We start from the raw sequence: 17,391 nt of genomic DNA, 5'->3' as shown, positions 1-17,391 counted from the left end.
TTCTTCCCGCATACCAAGAAGGACAATGGCTCATCAAAACAGGCAGGTTACCAGCAACAAGAGCTGTGAGATACTCTACTCTTGGGAAGTCAAGCCTAGACCCCCTCCCCTAGCAAGTAGTTTTGTATTTTGCAAGTCCAAAGGGAGAAGGGTGTCAGTGGGAGATAGCTCTAGATGGCTTCACATACTCCTGTTGTCTGAGGGAATCAGAAGGCAGCCTTACAAGTCTGAGATTAGCAACATTAACACTTGTCTGTAAGAGCCACTCCCCTACCCACCCACCCACTGTCATTGCTAGGAGAAGTACTATTAACAAACTCTAAAACAAACAAATAAAAAAAAACATAAAGAAAAGCACCCAAGAAATGAAGGCACTAAGATCAAGATTTCAAGGCCAGTCTACCAATTATAGCAAGACCCTGTCTTTAAAAATTAAATAAAACCTATATCCAGTCAGTGGTGGTGCACACCTTTAGTCCCAGCACGCAGGAGGCAGAGGCAAGAGGATCTCTGTGAGTTTGAGGCCAGCTGAGTCTACAAAGTGAGGTACAGTGAAGTCAGTGACACTCAGAAAAACCCTGCAATTAACAACAACAACAACAACAAAAAAGCCATGTGCAATAAATGGGCTTGACATTGAATTGCAAAGACCTAGTCCAGGAATGTTTGTTTTTGTTTGGCCCAGGTCCAATTAATGCCTAGGTTTAGCAATCCAGGCACAATCCTCATCCCCATAAAGAGGGTACATTCCCACTTTCCTCACTCCCCAGATGGACCGAGCAAGGTGTTCTCCAGTGCTAACATTCTTCTTTCCCACCCCTCATCCTATGCCTTTGTCCTTCCTGGGATCACCTCCCAAGTACTTAAACCAAATCTCCAGGATTTGTGACAAGTCCAAATAGCAAACCTGACCCAGAAACATCCCTAGTAAAGAACTCTGGGCACCAGCACTCACAATTTAAAAATTGGGATAAAGAAAGGCGGTGGTGGTACATGCCTCTAATCTCCTCAGCAGTCAGGAGGCAGAGTTTAAGGCCAGCCTGGTCTATAGAGCAAGCGCGCTATATAGAAAAACCCTGTCTTGAATCGCCGCCACAAAATAAAACCCAAAACACACACACACACACACACACACACACACACACACACACACACACACACACACACACACACACACACACACACAAATGGGATGAAGAAAAGGCAGATTCTGTTTAGCCACTGTTATCTCAGATGTCCCAGAAACATTTAGATGCATCCAGTGCACAGGCAGCAAAATGTGCTCAAAATCAGGTCCAGGGACTATAAAGGTTATAAAGGAGACCAAATTCTCAAATGCCATGCCTAGAAGTCCTTGTCTGAACTGGTGCTCTAGTTGGGAAGGAACGAAAACCATCTGGGTAGACCTTGGTTTTCCAAATTCCCCTGAACTCTGGAGTCACATTCCCTTCCTACAGGAAGAGTCTCCTCCCATTACCTGGAACATGACTTCTTTCCAGAACAGCCTAGCAAGGCTTGTTGGTCATTCTGGATATCTGAGTCTACTCATCTCTCAATCAGTGTGGAAAGCAGTGTTTCTGGTTCCTAGTGACCCCAGGTAATGCAATGGCTGCTGCTCTCTTGCTTTGGACTCTTCAAGCCACTAAGCAAGCAGTCCAGGAGAGGAGAGGCTACACGGGAAGAAGGTGACAGCTCAAGAATCATTAAGAGCTGGGACTAGTGCAATGTAAGGGGAAAGAAGTATTCATGGGAATGCTTGCTGATGTTTAGGGGCAAGGGCTGACCAACAGAAGGGCTCATCGAAGGTAAAATCTGTAATAAATAGAAAAGGGTGGAGATTTAAAAAAAAATTCCCCATGGCTTCAGTACAGTTTCCAAGAATAAAGAATATAGGCTGTCCTGCTAACCTTCTAGTTGCTGGCATTTTTCTTTACATTATTGTTAAAAAAAAAAAAAGACTATCAGTCACTGTGCTCAGACAAAAAAGTGTAATACACAAGATGATGGAGGCTGAATGGGGTGTACTGTGGGAGATGCTTACTGGTTGCTTTAACATATCACCCCTTTTATACCCAGATGTTGAGACAGAATTCACACATCAAACCAACCCCTGTGAAATGTCTGATACAGTAGATTTTAGTATATATATCACACTGTAAAACCTCTGCTACTAATCCCCAAACACCTAAACTAAAACTAAAAATTAACCCATTTAGAATCTCTTCATCTCCACTTGTGGCTCCCTGACTAACTACATGCAACCTGACTAGAGGGAGAACCTGACCTTCATTTACAGGAGGATGAACACAGTATCTCGGATTTGTCACACTTCAGTAGCAGTGTTAAGAATTGTCTCTGCAAGTGTCTAAGAGTTCCAGTAGGACAGAGTTTTGGCTGCTTTTCTGGTAACTTAACCTACCTGAATACCTGCCTCCTGTAGGAATCCCTATATATGCCACATGCACTCAGACCCTGAACCAGCTAAAGCTTTCTTCAGTGATGTTTTCATGGCACTAGAAATCACATGCATTAATCCCCTCAGCCCCTCAGCCCCCACTTTCCAGGAGACAGCCTTGGTGGTTTGGAATAAACTTTACCCTTTACTCATGGAACAGCTATTTTGGTTTCTTTACTGCACCCATTTTATTCATCTGGTGCCAAAAACCCTTCCTTCCCTCTCTTTTTTCCCATTCAGCTGCCATGTCTGATGACCTGAGTTAAATCCTTGGAAGCATGTGGAGAGAACCAACTCCCACAAGTTGTCCTCTGACTTCCACATAAACACCATAGTATGCACACCCCACACACATTCACAGAGAATAAATATATATTAAAAAATCACCATGCCTTTAATCTCAGCATTTATGAGGCAGAGGCAGGCAGAGGATCTCTGAGTTCAAGACCAGTCTAGGATACAGAGTGAGTTCTAGGACAGGCAGGGCTACACAGAAAGACCTTGTTTCCAAAACGAAAACAGACCAAACCAAACCAAAACCCCCACAAATTTAATATATGCCTCAATTTCTTAACCCCACTTTAAGTATTTATTTACTTTATTGTATACATGTGTACTGTGTACAAGCAGGTGCCTGTGTAGGCCAGAAGAGAACATCAAATCGTCTGGAATTGGAGTTATAGCTTGTTGTAAGACACCTCATGGGGGCTGGTACCTGAACCTTTGTCTACTGCAAAAATAATTGCTTTGAATAGCTGAGTTATCTCTCCAGTCTCCAAAGATAGCATTGTTACTTATATGCATGCACGTGTGTCTGCTTGTGGAGGTACCTGCAAAGGTCGGAATAGGTGACTAGATGGCATAGAGCTGGAGCTACAGGCAACTGTGGGTGGCCCAGTGTGGGTGCTGGGCAAATTTGGGTCCTCTGAAAAAGCTGCAAGCACTTTTAACTGCTGAGTCATCTCTCCCAGTCCCTTTATCTCTTTACCCTTATTTCCTTCTTTCAGTATTGGAGGGTGAACCCAGGGCCTTGTACATGTAGGCAAAATGCTCTACCACTTTTTATTTGGAGGAAGAGTCTTGCTACATTGCTCAGACTGGACTTGAACTCACTCTGTAGCCCTTGAGGGTCTTGAAGTTGTGCTCCTCCTTCTTCAACATCTCAAGTTGAAAGGTTAGCAGGCCTATGTTACCAGGCATAATTTCTTGCTAGCAAAATCCACACTGGCTCCAAGTTATCATATTTGTTTTTCAGCGCTCATAAACTTCTATTTAACAAATTGATAGTTGGCTTCATAATGAGTTTATTGCTACATTTAAAAATTACAAAGGATGAGGATGGATAGGTAACTCAGCTGATAAAGTGCTTACTGTGCAAGTATGAAAACCTGTGTCCCAGTCTGCAGCACCCTTTACACTGGCAGAGTAGCAAGGTCTATAATCCCAGTGCTAGTAGGGAGAGACGGGAGAACCCGGGGGCCTGATAGTCAGGTAATAGAGCCTGCCTCAAAAAGACAGAGAAAGACAGTGGAAGGTCCATACACACACAAACAGACATACACACACACACACACACACACACACACACACACACGTACACAAGCTCTCAAGGGCATGTATACCCACAGATGTGAATAAACGTGTATGTCTTAGCACCACACAAGTGTCTGGTGCTTGTGAAAGTCAGAAGAAGGTATCAGATCCCTTGGGCCTAGAGCTACAGATGTTTGTGAGCCATCAAGTATGTACTGGGAATTGAACCTGGGTTCTCTGCAAGATTAAAAAGGGTTTTTAACCCTATTAAAAAATGGGGTACAGAACTGAAGAAAGAATTCTCAATGGAGGAAATCAAAAAGGCTGAAAGACACTTAAGAAAATGCTCCACATCCTTAGCTATCAGGGAAATGCAAATCAAAACAACTTTGAGATACCATCTTACCCCTGCCAGAATGGCTAAAATTAGAAACATCAGTGATGACTTATGTTGGAGAAGATGAGGAGAAAGTCGAACACTCCTCCACTGCTGGTGGGAGTGCAAACTCACACAGCCATTTTGGAGATCAGTATGGCGGTTCCTCAGGAAAATGGGAATTAGTTTACCACAGGACCCAGCAATCCCCCTCTTAGGCATATAACCAAAGGATTCACATCCATGCAACAAAGACATCTGTTCAACTATGTTCATAGCAGCACTATTTGTAATAGCAAGAACCTGGGAACAACCTAGATGCCCCTCAATTGAAGAATGGATAATGAATATGTGGCACATCTACACAATGGAATACTACTCTGCAGAAAAAAATAATGGAATCTTGAAATTTGCAGGAAAGTGGATGGTACTTGAAGAAACCATCCTGAATGAGGTAACCCAGTCATAAAAAGAGGAACACAGTATGTACTCACTCTTATATGGATTTTAGACCTAGATCAAATGATCACCAGCCTATAATTCACATCACCAGACGAACTAGGATACAAGGTGACATTTATATAAAGTCCCTCACAGAACTGGGAAGGGACAAGTCCCCCAGAGCTCAGGTGAAGTGGGGGAGGACAGCGAATGGAGAGAGAAGTAGGAGAAAATGAGGGGGAGGAAAGGAAATCAGGTGCGACCAGGAAGATTGAGCTTGGTTAGGAATAGAAGATAGGAAAGAGAGAGAGAGAGAGAGAGAGAGAGAGAGAGAGAGAGAGAGAGAGAGAGAGCGAGACAGAGAACATAAAAGACGGAGCCAATATTGGTTTGAAGGTAAAATTTAACACAAAGAAAGGTAGAGAGAACTACAAGACTGCTCCCAACTAACAATCTCAGCTTCCGTGAAAAGGCTATCATACATGCTCTTCCCAGAGAGTGAGATCAACAACTAACTTCTCCATGGAGTCCTCAACTAATGCCTGTTGAAAACAGGATCAAACACCCATACATAAACACTGAGTCAAACTAGAACCCAGATGCAGATGGAGAGGACAAGACCATGCAGCAGAAACACATAGAGACAGCTTACCTGAACAAGGAGGAGCTAAGGGCCACTAGACTGATAGCTGGGAAGCCAGCATGAGACTGACTCAGGCCCCCATGATTATGGGTCTCAGCCAGATGGACTGAGCAGTCTAAGAGACCTCAGACAGTGGAGCCAGAATGTATCCCTGGTGCACAAAAGGACTTTGTGAACATATCCCCCATGGAGGGAAAACTGCATTAGTCTAGAGACAGGAGAGAAGCCCTAGTCCCTACTTCACATGACCTGTCAGATCTACATGACCCCAACTGGATGGCATTCCCCTACATATGGAATTGGGGTGGGGGACGGGAGGGGAGGGTTTTTTGAGTGCATGTGAGAGGGCAGAGAGGGTAAAAGGGACAGAAGGAGGGTAGGATGACAGGGGGGGAGGGAGGCAGGGAGAGGGAACTGGGATCGACAGGAAAAATAATAAATTAAAAAAAATGCTTTGACTCCAAAATTTAAGTTGAAGGACAAGTTACTGGGGAAAAGGATTTCTATTATTGTTTCCACAGAAAATGAAAAGATGTGGATTCCTTCCAGACTAATGTAGTTTGATCACGCCAGACTGCCTGAAACAGAGTAAAAGCTGATCCTACATTCAAAACACCTGGACAAAACAGCCCTATAGACTACAGCTAGCATACCTGAATCTTTTTCGAATCCCCCAAGACAGTGCCCCTTACCAGCAGGAAGTAGTTTGGAAAGAAGGACGCCCATTCCCAAATATTGTATATAAATATTTGTTTTCATTTAATTGGACTTTCTTATACAAAATTAAATAAAAAAATAAACCTGAAAAAATACAAACATAAAAACGAAAACAAAAACAAACATCAAGACAAAAAAGGTCACACAGACCCTAAGGCTGAACACCAACTGATTTCTGAGTATTGTTCTGCTACTATTGTTCTCAGGTCTCATGTACTCAAAAATGAATAACAAAATTCCAACTTTTAGCCACAGATGATGAATCAAGCCTCTGTTCTCAAATATCAGAAACTGGAGATTTTTCAGCTCACCAGGACTTCAGTCTGAGTTCTAGAAAAGAAATGGGTCTACAGAGAAATGGTGATTAAAAAAAAAAAAAAGACAGAAAGTCTTTCAAATACTAAGCCATCTCCCAGGCCCTTTATGGTTTGTTTGTTTGTTTGTTTGTTTTTTTTAAGTTTCACATATTTCACTTCTGCTAGAAATGAAGCCATGTCCCTAAATTTATCACTCAATCTTACTCTACTTACCTCTATGAATATGACTATCAGTACAATAGAATGATTGTCTACCTAAATATAAATCTGAACATATTCATGCTCAAACTGAGTAGGCCCGTTGAAAGGGAGGCAGACAAGATGCACACACACTCTCTCTCTCTCTCTCTCTCTCTCTCTCTCTCTCTCTCTCTCTCTCACACACACACACACACACACACACACACACACTCAATGATAAAGCCAGAAATAAACAAATGACAATACTTCAGTGAAAATCTAGAGAGGGACAAGAGGACTAACAGGATTTCAATAATTTTAAAATTCACAATGTATCCATAAGTACAAGTACAAGAGAATTAGGGCCAAGCTTTTTTAAGCCCTGGAGTAAGAAAGGTCCCCTTTGCTCTTTGACAGGGCTGGACTTTCATGCATGGCTTGGCCAATCTCTGCTGTATAGTGAGAACAACAAAATTAGTAGAGGTAAACTAATTTGAAGTAGCTCAATGCTTTCATATCTGTTCTCAGAAAGAAGTCCTGCACAATGTAGTGGAGCACAGATAAAGGGACACGACCTGTCTTAAAAAAATAAAAAAAAAGTGAAAATAAAAAGCAAACAAAACAAACTTTAGTTTTCAATAAACCTGAAAATAACTGAATTCCTATCAGCCATGTAGGCTTTCCCTCCTCAAACAATGTTTAACTGGAAAGCATGGCACACGCATATCTGAGTATTACAGTGGAGATTGGTACACAGTGTTTCTGAGGTGGAGGCAGAGGCAGAGGCAGAGAGACAGGTTGATTTCTGACTTTCACTTCTGCCTGGCCTACAAAATGAGTTTCAAGACAGCTCTCAAGGTACAAAGACAAAACCAGTTTCAAAAAGAAAAGAAAGGAAGAAGGAAGGAAGGGAGAGACAGTGGAGGAAATGTAAATATTGAGACAGTTAATACAAAATAACAAACTAAAAACAAAAACAAATCAAACAAACATCAAGACAAAAATTTCACAGAGTCACTAAGGCAGAACACCAACTGATTCCTGAGCATGTTTCTACTACTATAGTTCTCAGGTCTCATGTACGCAAAAATAAATAACAAAATTCCAACTTTTAGCCACAGATGATGAATCAAGCCTCTGTTCTCAAAAATCTGAAAGTGGAGATTTGTCAGCTCACCAGGACTTCAGCCTGAGTTCTAGAAAAGAAATGGGTATGCACAGAAATGCTGAAAAAAAAAAAAAGACAGAAAGTCTTTCAACTACTAAGATATCTCCAAGGCCCTTTCTGGTTTGTTTTTTTTTAAGTTTCATATATTTGACTTCTGCTGGAAGTAAAGCCATGTCCCTAAATTTATCACTCTATCTTTCTCTAATTTCCTCTATTAATATGACTATCAGTACAACAGAATGATTGGCTACCTTATTTGAAAGTTGGCTTGATCCTGTGTAATGCTTTGTTTATGTGTCACCAATTGTAAAGGATATAAACCCAGTGACAGAGAGATTGCCCTTTCTTGACATACTCTGCCTGTAAGTTGAAATCCTCGTAAAAGTTCTTTTGCACTGGCAGGTGGTACTCAGATTTCACTGATTTTAATCATGTGCATGGCTAAACCACATGCATAATCTAAAAAATGATAATTCCAGGATCCATGGAGAAAAGTAATTATGGCTGTTGCATTAACACAGCAATGTGTGAAAGAGAGTGAACTAGAAGCATAACCCTAACACCAGTTGGATTTGGCTGAGGAGAAGGAGCTGTGGGAAGAAGGGAAACTGTGGTCAGAACACTTTGTATGAAATCAATCCTGAAGTATCTAAAGAAAGAACTGATAAAGCATTCCAACCATACCCCCTTCCCGAAAAACAAAAATAAAATAAAAACTGGGGTTGTGTCACACATCATTATTTTCAGCCCTTGGGAGGCAGAGCTGAGCTATTTTCTGTGTGCTTGAAGCCAATCTGGTCTGAAAAGTGAGTTCCAGGATAGTCTGCAAAGATGCATAGTATACATTTTGCCAAACAATGAAAATCAACAGTAAAATGAAATAAAATAAAAAGACAAGGAACAGAACTCTCTGAATCTAAGTGATTCGTTTCTTTATATCCAACCTCAATCAGCTAGCAATGACCCTGTGATGACCCAGGTGAGGATATATAGGGTATTGAGTTTAGGCAAAGTGGGCTCCAGCTGTATGCTTATGAAAAGCCATCATCAATACTTGGTAGACTTTCCAGTGAATGCAGCATCACTCAGTCCTCTCCGAATGGCCCAGGTACAGCAGAGAGGAATATAATCCCACAAGTCCAAAGCAAACCATATCCAAATTACACTGTCCATTGATTTACCCTCAAGAGAGGAGAGGACAGGGATTAATTTGTAAAAGGAAAGCAGCAGGAGCCACAAGTATGATGAGGATGTTGATGAATAACAACTCTGGTCCCCTAAAAGCAAGTACAATATATACTAAAATGTTTCATTCATATTCCTCAGCGACAATACCTTACCCACTGAGATGATGTAACTTGGATAGCTATCATTCAAGAATATTTGTCGTTCTGACAGACAACACACTTTCTGGAAGATCAACTCTCACAAATATGTTGTAGCACGTGATGGAAGGAGGTAAAGGAGCCATGGAGAGTAACAGAGAACAAGGGAGTACAATGCTAAAATTCATAAGGCCAGCAAAGATGTTTGAGAGAATCCAAAAATGATGGGCTACGTGCCGGCTGCCATGCTACTTTGGTTGTCATTTCCTCGTCTTCGCTTTAGTTACCTCAACAAGATATCAAAATGGACACAATCATATGTTGTACTTTTCAAGGTTCTTTTTGTTCTTTGTGTTTCCTAGTGACAAAGTAAAACCAATTTTCACTTGAAGAATTGTAGGAAGCTCTTATATTGAGAAAGCACAGTCTTATATGAAAAGGAAAACACCGCCCAGGTTTAGATTCCTATGGAGAGTGAAGGTAAAGAAAAAGAAAACAAGAGAGAAGAAATGTGAGTTTACAGACAAAGGAAAAGGGAAAAAAGGAGAACACACTATGTTCTGTTCCTGACATTGGCCTTCAATCCCATCAACACTAGGGAGGCAAACATAAATTGTTCTGTTTGAATTCCAAGCCTGCTTTATTACAGAGAGTGTTCAAGGACAGTCTCCTAAGAAAAGACTAAATGTTTGTCTCTAAAATAATCAGAATAATAATAATGATGATAATAGTAATAATAAGTATAAATGAAATGCTTCTGTATTGATTTTATGCAGGAGTATTCTTTCTGCAGTTATGCCCTTTCACCAGAAGAGGGCACTACATGCCACCAAGTGACCTCTGCAATTTTAGATAGTCTATGCTCCTGGGCCCTATTCTTTAATGTGTGTGTGTTTGTGTGTGTGTGTGTGTGTGTGTTTGTGAATGTGTGTGTGTGAGTGTGGATGCGTCTGATTGTGTGTGTGTGTGAATTGGTAGAAGACTGGGCACTTGTATGATACAGCAGCAGAAAATGGGATGGGGTGTGGAGGCAGAATTCATACAAAGCCTGTTTGCTTGTGGGACTGGAAATACAAGCTCAATGCCAACCAGGTCTCTGATGTTACTAATGAAATAAAGGTGGACAAAGAAAGACTCACTTTGGAATCAGAATCTGTGTTTCTTCACATATTAAGCCAATTTCAAACAAGCACCACTACTTGTTTGTTCTGTGTAAGCTTACACTACTAGACTAGTTCAGCTTTCCAGCAATTCATGAAGTTTCATCTGATCCCCAGGCCAAATTCCCTTCCATCTTCATTTATTTTTGATTTATACCTGTATGAAGGCCAGGTTAATTATTTTAACTCTAGTTATTTTTGATTGTGTAGGGAGGTCGGAGGATCTGGATTTCCAGGAGTGCGCAGACATAAAGACAAAGGGGTAAGTTATTGAAAAATTAAATTGCTAGGTAGCAAGAATTGAAAGGCGAAATTACTGGGCAGTGGCCATGACAGCTTTTATCAACAGCACTCAGGAAGCTGTGTGGGTTTGAGTTCAATGGAGCCTCAGGTCAGTAAAAGCTGCATAGTGAAGCCTCATGATGAAAGACAAAAGAAAATTAGAAGAAAAAGAAGAAGAAGTAAAAGAGAAGAAGATGACGAGAAAGATAAAGAACAAAAAGAAGTAGAAGGGGTAGAAGAAGAAGGAAAATAAGAAGTTGATGTGGTAGAAGAAAGAAAGCAAGGAAGAAAGAAGAAAACCCAGTATGGAGCAGGAAATATCCCCACATGCCTGTAATGTAACCACTCTGGTGGCAGGAGGATCTATGAGTTCATGGCCAGCCTGGTCTACAGACTGAGTCCTGGGAGAGTCAAAGCAACACAGAAAAATCATGTCTTGAAAAATTGAAAACTATCTTTTTGCACTAAATCTAACTATAAATCTGAACATATTCATGCTCAAACTGAGTAGGCCCGGTGGCAGGGAGGCAGAGGAGATGCACACACACACACACTCTCATACATACATATATACACACACACACACACACACACACACACACTCAATGATAAAGCCAAAAATAAACAAATGACAATAGTTCATTGAAAATCTAGAGAGTGACAAGAGGACTAACAGGATTTCAATGATTTTAAAATTGACAATGTATCCATAATTACAAGTACAAGAGAATTAGGGCCAAGCTTTGTTAAGCCCTGCAGCAAGAAAGGTCCCCTTTGCTCTTTGACAGGGCTGGACTTTCATGCATGGCTTGGCCAATCTCTGCTGTATAGTGAGAACAACAACATTAGTAGAGGTAAACTAATTTGAAGTAGGTCAATGCTTTCATATCTGTTCTCAGAAAGAAGACCTGCACCATGTAGTAGACCACAGATAAAGGGACACGGCCTGTCTTAAAAAAATAAGAAATTGAAAAAAAAAAAAACAAGTGAAAATAAAAAGCAAACAAAACAAACTTTAGTTTTCCTCATAAACCTTAAAATAACTGAATTCCTATCAGCCATGTAGGCTTTCCCTCCTCAAACAATGTTTAACTGGAAAGCATGGCACATGCATATCTGAGTACTCCAGTGGAGAATGGTACACAGTGTTTCTTAGGTGGAGGCTTAGGCAGAGGCAGAGAGACAGGTTGATTTCTGACTTTCACTTCTGCCTGGCCTACAAAATGAGTTTCAAGACAGCTCTCAAGGTACAAAGACAAAACCAGTTTCCAAAAGAAATGAAAGGAAGAAGGAAGGAAGGGAGAGACAGTGGAGGAAATGTAAATATGGAGACAGTTAATACAAAATAACAAACTAAAAAACAAAAACAAAAACAAACAAACATCAAGACAAAAATTTCACAGAGTCACTAAGGCAGAACACCAACTGATTCCTGAGTATAGTTCTACTACTATAGTTCTCAGGTCTCATGTATGCAAAAATGAATAAAAAAATTCCAACTTTTAGCCACAGATGATGAATCAAGCCTCTGTTCTCAAAAATCTGAAAGCAGAGATTTGTCAGCTCACCAGGACCTCAGCCTGAGTTCTAGAAAAGAAATGGGTATACAGAGAAATGCTGAAAAAAAAAAAAGACAGAAAGTCTTTCAACTACTAAGACACCTCCCAGGCCCTTTCTGGTTTGTTTTTGTTTTTGTTTTTATTTTTTTAAGTTTCATATATTTGACTTCTGCTGGAAATGAAGCCATGTCCCTAAATTTATCACTCTATCTTTCTCTAATTTCCTCTATTAATATGACTATCAGTACAACAGAATGATTGGCTACCTTATTTGAAAGTTGGCTTGATCCTGTGTAATGCTTTGTTTATGTATCACCAATTGTAAAGGATATAAACCCAGTGACAGAGAGATTGCCCTTTCTTGACATACTCTGCCTATAAGTTGAAATCCTCGTAAAAGTTCTTTTGCACTGGCAGGTGGTACTCAGATTTCACTGATTTTAATCATGTGCATGGCTAAACCACATGCAGAATCTAAAAAATGATAATTCCAGGATCCATGGAGAAAAGTAATTACGGCTGTTGCATTAACACAGCAATGTGTGAAAGAGAGAGAACTAGAAGCATAACCCTAACACCAGTTGGATTTGGCTGAGGAGAAGGAGCTGTGGGAAGAAGGGAAACTGTGGTCAGAACACTTTGTATGAAATCAATCCTGAAGGATCTAAAGAAAGAACTGATAAAGCATTCCCACCATAACCCCTTCCCCAAAAACAAAACTAAAATAAAAACTGTGGGGTTGTGTCACACATCATTAATCTCAGCCCTTGGGAGGCAGAGCCAAGCTCTTTTCTGTGTGCTTGAAACCAGTCTGGTAGGAAGGATGAGTTCCAGGACAGTCTGCAAATATGCATAGAATCCCTTTGGCCAAACAATCAAAATAAACAATAAAATAAAATAAAAAGACAAGAGAGCAGAACTCTCTGACTATAAGTGATTCGTTTCTTTATATCCAAACACACTCAGCTAGCCATGGCACTGTGCTGACCAAGGGGAGTGTATATAGGGTATTGAGTTTAGGCAAAGTGGGCTCCAGCTCTATGCTCATGAAAAGCCATTATCAATACTTGGCAGACTTTCCAGTGAATGCAGCATGTCTCAGTCCTCCCTGAATGGCCCAGGTTCAGCAAAGAGGAATATAATCACACACTTTCAAAGCAAACCATATCCAACTTAGACTTTCCATTGATTTACCCTCACAAGAGCAGAGGAGGAGAGGCATTAATTTGTAAAAGGAAGGCAGCAGGAGCCACAAGTATGATGAGGATGTTGATGAAAAACAACAACTCTGGTCCCCTAAAAGCAAGTACAATATATACTAAAATGGTTCATTCACATTCCTCAGAGATAATACCTTACCCACTGAGATGATGTTACTTTGATATCTATCATTCAAGAATGATTGTCTTCCTGACAGACAACACAGTTTCTGGAAGATAACATCTCACAGATATCTTGTGGCACATGTTGGAAGGAGGTAAAAGAGCCATGGAGAGTAAGAGGGAGCAAGGGAATATAATGCTAAAATTCACAAGGCCAGCACAGCTGTTTGAGAAATTCCAGCAATGATGGGCCACAGGTCGGCTGCCCTGCCTACTTTGGTTTTCATTTCCACATCTTTGCGTTAGGTAACTCAATAAGATACCCAATTGGAAGCAATCATATGACGTACTTTTCAAGGTCCTTTTGGTTCTGTGTGTTATCTAGTGACAACATAAAACCAATTTTCATGTGAAAAAATGTGAGCAGGCTCTCATATTGAGAAAGCACGGTTTTCATGGAAAGGAAAATACCAGCAAGGTTTAGATTCCTATAGAGAGTGAGGGGAAAGAAAAAGCAAAGAAGAGAGAAGAAATGGGAGTTTACAGACAAAGGAAAAGGGAAAAAAGGAGAACAGGCTATGTTCTGCTGGTGACATTGGCCTTCAATCCCAACAGCAGTAGGGAGGCAAACAAAAATTGATCTGTTTGAATTCCAAGCCTGCTTTATTACTGAGAGTGTTTTCGGACAGTCTGCAAATGAAAGAGGAAATGTTTGTCTCAAAAATATTCAAAACAATGATAATGATGATAATAGCAATAATAATTTAAAAATGAAATGCTCCTGTATTGATTTAATGCATGAGTATTCTGTCTGCAGGTATGCCCTTTTACCAGAAGAGGGCACTACATGCCACCAAGTGACCTCTGGAATTTATAGATAGTCTATGCTCCTGGGCCCTATTCTTTAATATTAGTGTGTGTGTGTGTGTGTGTGTGTGTGTGTGTGTGTGTGTGTGTAAATTGGTAGAAATGTGGGCACTTTTATGATACAGCGGCAGACAACGGGATGTGGTGTGGAGGCAGAGAGCATACAAACCCTGTGTGCCCGAGGGACCGGCAGTACAAGCTCCATGCCAACTGGTTCACTGATTTTACTTATGAAATAAAGAAAGGTGGACAAAGAAAGACTCACTTTGGAATCAGAATCTGTGTTTCTTCACATACTAACCCAAGTTCAAACAAGCAGCACTACTTGATTGTTGTGTGTAAGCATACACCTCTAGACTAGTTCAGCTTTCCAGCAATCCGTGAAGTTTCATCTGATCCCCAGGCCAAGTTCGCTCGATCTTCCTCATTTATTTTTGATTTACACCTGTATGAAGGCCAGGTTAATTATTTTAACTCTAGTTATTTTTGATTGTGTAGGGAGGTCGGAGGATCTGGATTTCCAGGAGTGCATGGACATAAAGTCAAAGGGATAAGTAATTGAAAAATTAAATTGCTAGATAGCAAGACTTGAAAGGCGAAATTACTGGGCAGTGGCCATGAGAATTTTATCAAAAGCATTCAGGAAGCTGTTTGGGTTTGAGTTCAATGGAGACTCAGGTCAGTAAAAGCTGCATAGTGAAGCCTCATGATGAAAGAGAAAAAGAAAATTAGAATAAGAAGAAGTAAAAGAGAAGAAGATGACGAGAAAGATAAAGAACAAAAAGAAGTAGAAGGGGTAGAAGAAGAAGGAAAATAAGAAGTTGATGTGGTAGAAGAAAGAAAGCAAGGAAGAAAGAAGAAAACCCAGTATGGAGCAGGAAATATCCCCACATGCCTGTAATGTAACCACTCTGGTGGCAGGAGAATCTATGAGTTCATGGCCAGCCTGGTCTACAGACTGAGTCCTGGGAGAGTCAAAGCAACACAGAAAAATCATGTCTTGACAAATTGAAAACTATCTTTTTGCACTAAATCTAACTACAAATCTGAACATATTCATGCTCAAACTGAGTAGGCCCGTTGGTAGGGAGGCAGATGATACACACACACACACACACACACACACACACACACACACACACACACACACAAGCACACACACACTCAATGATAAAGCCAAAAATAAACAAATGAAAATAGTTCAGTGAAAATCTAGAGAGTGACAAGAGGACTAACAAGATTTCAATGATTTTAAAATTCACAATGTATCCATAATTACAAGTACAAGAGAATTAGGGCCAAGCTTTGTTAGGCCCTAAAGTAAGAAAGGTACGCTTTGCTCTTTGACAGGGCTGGACTTTCATGTATGGCTTGGCCAATCTCTGCTGTATAGTGACAACAACAACAGTAGTAGAGGTAAACTAATTTGAGTAAGCTCAATGCTTTCATATCTGTTCTCAGAAAGAAGACCTGCAGCATGAAGTGGAGCAAAGATAAAGGGACACAAGCTGTCTTTAAAAAAAAGAAAAAAAAACACACAAGTGAAAATATAAAGTAAACAAAACAAAGATTATAGTTCCTCATAAACCTGAAAATAACTGAATTCCTATCAGCCATGTAGGCTTTCCCTCCTCAACCAATGTTTAACTGGAAAGCACGGCACATGCATATATGAGTATTCAAGTGGAGATTGGTACACAGTGGTTCTGAGGAAGAGGCAGAGACAGAGGCAGATAGACAGGTTGATTTCTGACTTTCACTTCTGCCTGGCCTACAAAATGAGTTTCAAGACAGCTCTCAAGGTACAAAGACAAAACCAGTTTCCCAAAGAATTGAAAGGAAGAAGGAAGGAAGGGAGAGACAGTGGAGGAAATGTAAATATGGAGACAGTTAATACAAAAAACAAACTAAAAAACAAAAACAAAAACAAACAAACATCAAGACAAAAATTTCACACAGTCCCTAAGGCAGAACACCAACTGATTCCTGAGTATTGTTCCGCTACTATAGTTCTCAGGTCTCATGTACTCAAAAATCAATAACAAAATTCCAACTTTTAGCCACAGATGATGAATCAAGCCTCTGTTCTCAAAAATCGGAAAGCAGATTTGTCAGCTCACCGGGATTACAATCTGAGTTCTAGAAAAGAAATGGTTATATAGAGAAATGCTGAAAAAATAAAAAAGACAGAAAGACTTCCAACTATTAAGACATCTACCAGGCCATTTCTGGTTATTTTTTTTAATTTCATATATTTGACTTCTGCTGGAAAGGAAGCCATGTCCCTAAATTTATCACTCTATCTTTCTCTAATTTCCTGTATTAATGTGACTATCAGTACAACAGAATGATTGGCTACCTTATTTGAAAGTTGGCTTGATCCTGTGTAATGCTTTGGTTATGCATCACCAATTGTAAATGCTCTAAACCCAGTGACAGACAGCTTGCCCTTTCCTGACATACTCTGACTATAAGTTGAAATCCTCTTAAAAGTTCTTTTGCACTGGCAGGTGGTACTCAGATTTCACTGATTTTAATCATGTGCATGGCGAAACCACATGCAGAATCTAAAAACTGATAATTCCAGGATCCATGGAGAAAAGTAATTACAGCTCTTGCATTAACACAGCAATGTGTGAAAGAGAGTGAACTAGAAGCATAACCCTAACACCAGTTGGATTTGGCTGAGGAGAAGGAGCTGTGGAAAGAAGGGAAACTGTGGTCAGAACACTTTGTATGAAATCAATCCTGAAGGATCTAAAGAAAGAACTAATTAAGCATTCCCACCATACCCCCTTCCCCAAAAACAAAATTAAATTAAAAACTGTGGGGTTGTGTCACACATCATTAATCTCAGGCCTTGGGAGGCAGAGCTGAGCTATTTTCTGTGTGCTTGAAGCCAGTCTGGTCTCAAAAGTGAGTTCCAGGACAGTCTACAAAGATGCACAGTATACATTTTGCCAATCAATGAAATCAAAAGAAAAATGAAGTAAAATAAAAAGACAAGGGAGCAGAACTCTCTGACTCTAAGTGATTCCTTTCTTTA

This window comes from Phodopus roborovskii, unplaced genomic scaffold (genome assembly GCF_943737965.1).
Source record: "Phodopus roborovskii unplaced genomic scaffold, PHOROB, whole genome shotgun sequence".
Lineage (NCBI taxonomy): Eukaryota > Metazoa > Chordata > Mammalia > Rodentia > Cricetidae > Phodopus > Phodopus roborovskii.
Note: the sequence above shows the minus strand (reverse complement) of the source record.